Here is an 8583-nt window from a genome sequence, read left to right on the forward strand (position 1 = left end):
AGGTCAAACGTTTTCGAAGTAGACACTGTTCATTTTTACATAAACAGTAGGCAAAAACATGTACAATTCACCTATATGCGGACAAATTGGTGATTTGACTTAGGAATTGGCATATTTTCTTATTTATTTTGAGGCATATATTATCCTATTGTAATGTAAAGGCAATATAGCCGCTATGCAAATAGCAAAGTACTCAAAGTTTTGCCATATTTAGTTTTAAAATGTGCCTTATCATTCCCCATTTGATTCAAATGGTCGTCCCTAACAGTGTAAGTCTTGCTTCAAACGAAAACAGGCGTGACTGGGTATGCCAGCACACAATATAAATACTCATCTGCTGATATCTTGGAATAACGTCATGTTAGAACAACAGACCTTAAGAAGATTTACACAATGTGGCAATGGGAAGGGAGGCTAAAATCTAAAGTTAAAAACGATATGCATCATTAAAAAAGGAAGAGTGTGCTATGAAATGAAAAACATAAATTAACTCTTGCATCTTATAAAAAGACAGAAAGGATGTTTTATACAATATTTTCTTTAACGAGTAAAACGTTTGGTAGATATAATCATGAGATGTCAGCTAAATAGAAAATTTCAGCATAGGTACATTGTATATCGAAAAAAAAAATTGAATGAATAAAACGTTGGTCAAGTACACCAACTTATTTCTGTACACTTCATCCTAATATAAACGCATGAATAATGCCCAAAACCGCATTTTTTTTTAGAGTATTGCACAAATGGGGTATCTAATCACAAAATGTGCAAGAATGGCATAGTTAACCAAAACCAAAATTATGTTGGAACTTTAACTAAGAATTGCCATTCGGATACAAATTAACTCGTTTTGGTTAGCAATGTCGTATGATGCAAAATTTGATAATTTTTTTTTATAAAAACGCATTTAAACATCAACATGTCGGAGGGTATGGATTGGGACTTTCATTTCTGTATTTTATTATAAGTTTTTATGCCTTGACCCATTAACGTGATTATATATTTAGACTGTGTCGAAAATCGTTGAACAGTGAGGGCAAACACTGTCTAAATAATCATGCTTGTTGGGTCAAAGCATACTTACATTGTTGTGCTGTTATGCTTATCGTGCTGAGTATATGATTAATAAAACGCTAAAACACAAATGACATAGATTTCACTTCTTAAAGTCTGACGTCAAAATATACACATTAATACTCCATCCTCGGACCGCGTATTTTGACCCTCACTTTTAATGTCTATGTTCCGCCCACTGATCGCATAACCTGATGATCTATTGATTTCCCGTGTGGTGCATAGTTAATGTGAGCTGATGCTTTCTAAAGATGGAGCCTGGTGAAAGATGATTTATCGATATAACTGTTGAAGAAATCGAACAAAAACGTTTGGAAATGAGTGCTGATAAAACTGTAAAGCAGAACATAGCAACTGCTACTATTTTTCGGGAGTATTTAAAAAGAAAAGAAAATGTATTAAGGTTTCGAACATTATGACACATAAAAAAGTCATTATAACTAGATCAAGTTGGGCCATTTCTGTATGGATGTGCGTAAAGCTGACAAAAATCCTTTTTAAACAAATTCACCGCATTGCTTGAGAAATTCGTTGGATAGATACTTAAAGGCTCCACCGTACGATAAAAAAAAACGTTGGAATTATATACATCTGCAAAGGAATACACCGCTTTGGCATTTAGCTGATCCTTACCGTGCACTATCTTTAAGCCAATGCATTTCAGTTCAAACCTACAAGGAAACAGTTTATCGACATCTAAATAAAGATTGCAAGGCGTCCATCTTAACATACAATAATTTTACTGAAACTTCCGTAAACATAAATTTCACTACTGTAACACTCTGCCCACAAGTTTTTAACAACTGTTTCCTTACTATTTATTGCCTATTTCATTTTATTTTATTCCATCTTATTTTATTTTAATTTTTTTATTTAGATTTACTTAGGGTTGTCCAAATGAAAAACATTTGTTAACCCCTTTTATCAAATAGTAATGTGCATGATACATTATAGAGAAGTTTAATAAATATATTTACTTGAATTCCTCTCTATAATTAACGCATTCGATTGCTGTCATTGTCCTGGTCTTGCATGTATATTTCAACACACTGGAATTTTCCACACGCAGAACTGTTAAAAGGTTGACTTGTCGTCTGGTCTAGGGCAATACACTATAAGGTCATCACGAGGCACCGTGTTTCTTGGTTTGTTCTTTTCATAGAACACTCGATTTAAGGTCAACAGATTATAACACGATTGCTGGTTGGCTAAATGTACATGTTTTGTAAAACGTTTTCTTTTTTTTTGTCGACAATTTCATTGGGTTGTGTATGGTGAACATGTTTATTTGGCATTTTTACTTTTCTAAAATTTTTTGTATATAATTTTATATTCTTTATATTTACACCCCATTATTCTTTATTCTATTTTTGTTTGTTTTTTTTTTAAATATTTTACTATTCTTAACTTTCTTGCCCTTTATTCTGCACTATTTGCCCATAATTCTCTATACTGTAAACTCAATCCACGCAGCGCTGAAATTTTTTTGAATTTTTTTTAAAATGTGAAAAATAGTGTTTTTACACTATTTTAAGAATATGATAAAGACTCTCTAATATCCAATTTCCAGTAGGATTTGACAACTTTTAGATCTTGACGCTTTGTCAATTTGTCCTACTCTTTTAAAATTTAAAAAACACATTTCATCCAAATCTAATGTCACAAAATAACCCATTGGAATGTTTTTATCACACCATAATTATAATAAAAACTTCAAAGTTTCTTTAAATCTACGACGTACTTACATTTGTTATATTGACATATCTTTACTTCTTTAGTACTGTATATTTTTTAACTGATCATCTTAAAATCACTTTGAGTTTAAACACATCGTTAAACCCGATGCCTCGTGTAAATAGAATGACACGCTCTTTTCGAGTTTTGAAGTGTTATTTTTGGAACTTTTGTGTTTCTATCGCAACAATGAATAAGAAGGACATTTTTTACCAAAACCAACCTCCCTTTGGAAGTAAAAACTATGTCTCGGGTTACATATAAGTTCACGTTGGTTGAGGATGTCTTTCGACGAAAATTTTATCCCAAAAAAACAAAGTATAATTTGTGATATTATATTAGAAAAATCTCTTCAACAGCAAATAATAGCACTGCAGAACGTTTGCACTGTACGGGTATGTGTGCACTGTTTTAAAATCTTTAACATATATTATGTTGACTTCATTCTTAATATTTTTATATTCCGCAAGTATGTTTGCACAAATATCAAACTTTGACCTCGTTAATGAAAGAAATTCAAGGGAAATCGACCTACCTGGTTACTTTGAAATTTAAAATAGCAGTAAAAACGTACATCTATACGACATTTGGTCTATGAGCGTGGTGGATAGTTGTCTCATTGGCAGGTATACCATGTCTTCTTTTTTTTTAATTTTTTTTTATCCAAACTCTGTGCGCAATAAGAAAAATAACTGAATATCTTTTATTCATATTTGATTTTCCAATAATTTGCAGAAATAAGAAATCCAGAGAAACTATTATAATCATGTGCCAGTTGTGCTTTTGTATGACCTGGATACCTAACCCAAACGTTGTCATGGACACTAAGTTGGACAATAACGGAAACAGTCCCGCTCTCGTACCCGTTAGTGTCGGCCTGGTTCCTGCCAATAGTAACTCCGTTCTTCTCAATCTCCACTTTGATCGAATGACCAGGCGTTGACATCACTGTATTTGGAAAGAGAAAAAAATACCTGCTTTCGGTGCTGACTTTATCATAACCATTGCCTTGGCTCACAGAAACAATATCATAAGGGACGGCCCGAGCGTACACAATGGTATGATTGTTGGACAGTTGTACATAAAACGCAACAGATGCTTGCTCAAAAGTCGTGGTGCCTGGTGGTTATGTATGTTGTTGTCGACACCTTGTGGCATTTCTGCAATGTATTTATAAAATATGAAATATGAGAGTCTTCCAAGGAAGACGTGTGTTGCCTGCCGTCCCCAAATAATACAGCCAGATTGCAAAGTCCGTTATTCTTCATGGAAAATTTCAAAATAATTCATATCTGACAAATATAAAAAAAAAAGCAGGTGTACATCATGTCATGTAGACGAATCGGTGCAAGGGTGTCCTTTGTGGTCCCTTAATACTTTTGTCAATCTTAAATTACATTATTTTTTCGATACTATCACACTGCTAAAATGTAAGCAGAAAAATAGTTGATGTCTCCTCTGTATATTTTTGCTGTTGGGTTGTTGTGTATAATTGATGTACATTTCATTTAACTCCGTTTTGTTTTTTCAATTATCTAATATTTTTGTGAATCACGTATAAGATGGACGGAACGTCTTAAAAAAATAACAATTGAACAATTTCTAGATCCAAACCTGCGATGAACGATAAATTCCGCTAGATCAGAATAAAGTTTCGCTGTATGAATTTTCTGTCAGTATTTCGCCTGTCGTTGGAATCCAATAAACAAAATCTTTTTTTTTTTTTGAAGTAAAAATGAAAATAACACTTTGTAAATCTCGTGCGTCCGAAGATTTTTTTCTGGATTAACCTTCACCAAGAACGTTCAAACACACACATTTCAAAGCCAAGGATGTATAAACCTAAACAGGTGAAGAGCTCTATGACCAAAAATGGGCCCTTTAAAACAGCCAAAATGTATCTAAAATCAACATTGCCTGAGGGAGTTGGAACAAATATTTTTTTAATAATTTCTGATTTTTGTCCACCGATTATTGAATCTCAAATGACAAAGATGAAACTGATCCGAATGTTATGACTCGTGGTGTACTGAGGTTCAGCATGTGTTCAAGCAGTACTTGTTAATCTCAAAAAGTAAAAATAAGCATGTGTTCTCTGAGAGTCCGTAGGTGTCCTGTTGCTAGACAAAATTTCTGTCCCTATCCAATTTAACCGCATTTTCCAGCGGCAGTCCATATTTTCCGGACCTTCATCCCGGACGGCCTCTATTACAAGACCTACCTATCATATTCATTGTTAATGAGGTTCAGCAATCATATTGCTCCAAAGTGTAATTTTGGGAGATTTTGGATTTCTATCGCAATTGTGAATAAGAAGGACATTCTTTACCAAAACCAATCTTCCTTTGGAAGTAAAGCTATGTCTTGGGTTACATGTGAGTTCACGTTGGTTAGGGATGTCTTTCGACAAAAATTTTACTGCTATATAGCTCCAAAAATATTCCAAAAGGGTAAACATTATTATTTTATAGCCAATGACTCCTATAAGGGATTATTTGACGATTGAAGCCAAGATTGACTTATTTGTAGATCTTATTGTTTTTGGTCGTTTTTACTGGTAAACATTTCTCTCTATCTGCTATATTTTTCAAGAAAATAATCAAAAACTGCAATATTTACTAAAAAGTGACATTTCATGACGTCCTAATGGTTGTCTGAACTGAATTCAGATTTGCTCTGAATGCTTTAGTTTTTGAGATATAAGCCAACAATTGCATTTTATCCCAATTTTCTTTTTGTAGCAACAACATCCATGTCCTCGGATACACTTTTTAAAGTAGATACTATATGGAACAGTCAGGTAAAGTTTTGCAACATTTGGCCCAGTAGTTTAAGAGGAGAAGATTTCTTTAAGCATACGTCAACGGACGGACGACGTACGAAAATTGATGGCAAAAACTTACATGACCTGTTATGCCAGATGAGCTAAAACAGTCGAAAAGACCAATAACAGTTCACCACAAACAAACTACACCAGAGTCTACTATAGCACATGTGAAATACTAAGTAGTATTCTTACGACTTCACAGAAAACTCAGAACCAAGAACGTTAAGCCCATCAACGGCCGGGAATGTTCTCAAAGATATCACACAGATTTAATTCCTCAATATGAAATACAACTCTTGCACCAACAATTCGAAACAGAAACTTGTAAAAATATGTTTACAAGGCAAGTAACTTAAATATTCATATATTTTTTAGTTTTCAATGACATTTTGTGTTCAAGCGTCTTGAATAAAACAAAACATGCTTCATTGTGTTTCCTTAAAATGGAAATGTGTTCGTATATTTCTGAATACGTTTTGTAATACTAGTATAAAACTCAGGAGACGTGGTATGATTCGCAACGAGACAATTATCCACCAAAGATCAAAGGACAAGGGTGTAAGTACGGATCCTACTTATTTCCTGTTTATAGTCACTCATCATTCTGTCAAGGAAACTTAATTGTTCTTTTGTCCAAACAGTTTCTGAGGTTGCAACAGGTTGTAGTAAATAGAAATGTTAACGAAATTATTAATCCAATAAGTGTTATCGTTAATGGCCAAACTAAAGTAATTTGATACGACAGGTTGACTTTCGTATTTATCAAAGTATAGTATATGACGTTATCCATATTCTCAGACCTTGACCCACATTTACGTTGTTACTGCTTTTCGGCCAATTTATATTCATAAGCTTCTGTTATAAAAATTTAATAAACTGACAAATAACGGCTATCTACTGCCAAATTATATCAAACTATGTAAATGTTATTTTCTTTAATAGACGTGACCAGGCGGTTACCCAGTTGAAATTAAACAAAAGAAATGGAATTCTTTGTTAGAGAAGACAAAAAAGGTCAAATTGGTACATTTGTATTTTTTTCATCTGTTTTTTTTTTTTGGCTTTAAAAATTTAATGAAGGTGCATAATTAAAGATTGTATGCATCTTATATACGTTTTTACTTAAATTATAGTATGGACATGATGGAGCTTCGAGATACTTGTATTTTTTTTTAAATTATAGACAAATTTTCATAAAACAGTCGATTGTGGTAGGTGCAAATACATGTGGATCTTTATTGTGCATAAGCATAAATTCCGCCAAAAAAAAATCCACAGGACGAGAATAGATTGATCTTTTTAAAGCATTAAATTGCATCTCTGCAACCGGCGACAGCTTTTTGGGAAAAAATCCTAAAAATGGGCAAACATGTCATCGAAAAGAGAAAGTCGAGTACATCTTTATATGTTCAGGCGTATTTGAGTTGACTGCTCTGTCTTGAAAACGTATAAAGCAAAAATATTTGATATATCATATCGCTTCAGATTCTATTATTTTTATATATTTAGGCTACATATTGATTTAATAACATTAAAAATTCACAGATATAAAAAATTAAATATATGGGTCAAGTGAAATACCTTTCAAATGAGTCATGACAACAGAGTAGGTGTGTTCGAATAACAAATGTTTACTAAAAGTACTTGACGACATACTTTACAAGTGGATCTTAAAAATTCATAACTTCAAAAAAACTTATTTTTTTGTGTGTTATCTAGGGGTGTTAGTCTTCAACATCTGAAAATATTTAGTCATATCCAACTATAGCAGTCATCACGTGACATTGGCGACGTCACACATCACCCGTATCATGCCCAAGTAAAATGTATAGAAATGCACAGGGGCTTTTAGGAATGGATAAAATAAATTACTTTAAGTTCATGATAAAAAAAAGTGTGGAAATATATAGTAATTCCTCATATATTTAGAAATATATTTATGCCTTTTGGAAAAGTTTAAATTTTGGTCTTCTCCCTTCCAAATGCTTTTGAAAATTTGTCTTGTTGCCTCAATAATTCACACGGTTTAATCATCCAACTCCGATAAATATTGGATTTTCTGTCGTGTTAAACCTAAAATTGCGATTTAAACAAAACAGATGGAAAAATTGTGGAAATATGTGCTTATTACTATATTCATAAATATTTGAAATATCGTACATGCAATAGTTTAATTTTTTATTACGTCCCTTCCAAATTGATTTGAAAATTAGCTATTTTCAGAAAATCGGGTATTATTTTTCAAGATGGCGACCACATTGACAGCGTGGGCCGACTTGGTAAAAATATATTTGGTAAGATTGTTACAATGAAAATCAAATAACTGTTGGATGCTCGCGTTTTCAGTCATTGTCTTACCTTAAAGCAGCATAGAATCAAACATGGGTTCCTTTTGATAAAGCTGATACATGCTGTTGTTTTTTTATAAAAAATTTAAAAATTGGCGACCAAATAATTTTCAAACGTAGACGATGTTCGACACTTATTTTGTCCATGCAAATAATTCAATTTAATTTCACTGTTTATATTGCAATTAAACATGACACGTTATTGTCACTATAATGATAGCCAAGGACATAGCTAGACTAAGGATATATTAAGTCATAACATCAACGTGATCAAAGAAAACAAACATGGCACCTAATCACGATGTAAGTTTTGACAATACCTATGTAGATGTATGTTTTGACAATACCTATGTTGATTAGTGTTGTCAGATTCTCAATGAAATTCATTACGATATTATTTTATATTTATAAAAGAAGACCTCGAATGGATATTAACCGAGGTGAAATAACTATATTTTTCAATTTTCTTTAAACCATTCATCGGGTAACTAGTGAATTTTACATAATCCTAATTAAACCAGTAACATGCAGAGTTATCGAACGTAATTATGACTGGAATAGTTGCATATGCTGCCCTTCCTCAAAATATTTTATTAGAAT

This window comes from Mytilus californianus, unplaced genomic scaffold (assembly GCF_021869535.1).
Source record: "Mytilus californianus isolate M0D057914Y unplaced genomic scaffold, xbMytCali1.0.p SCAF_12, whole genome shotgun sequence".
Lineage (NCBI taxonomy): Eukaryota > Metazoa > Mollusca > Bivalvia > Mytilida > Mytilidae > Mytilus > Mytilus californianus.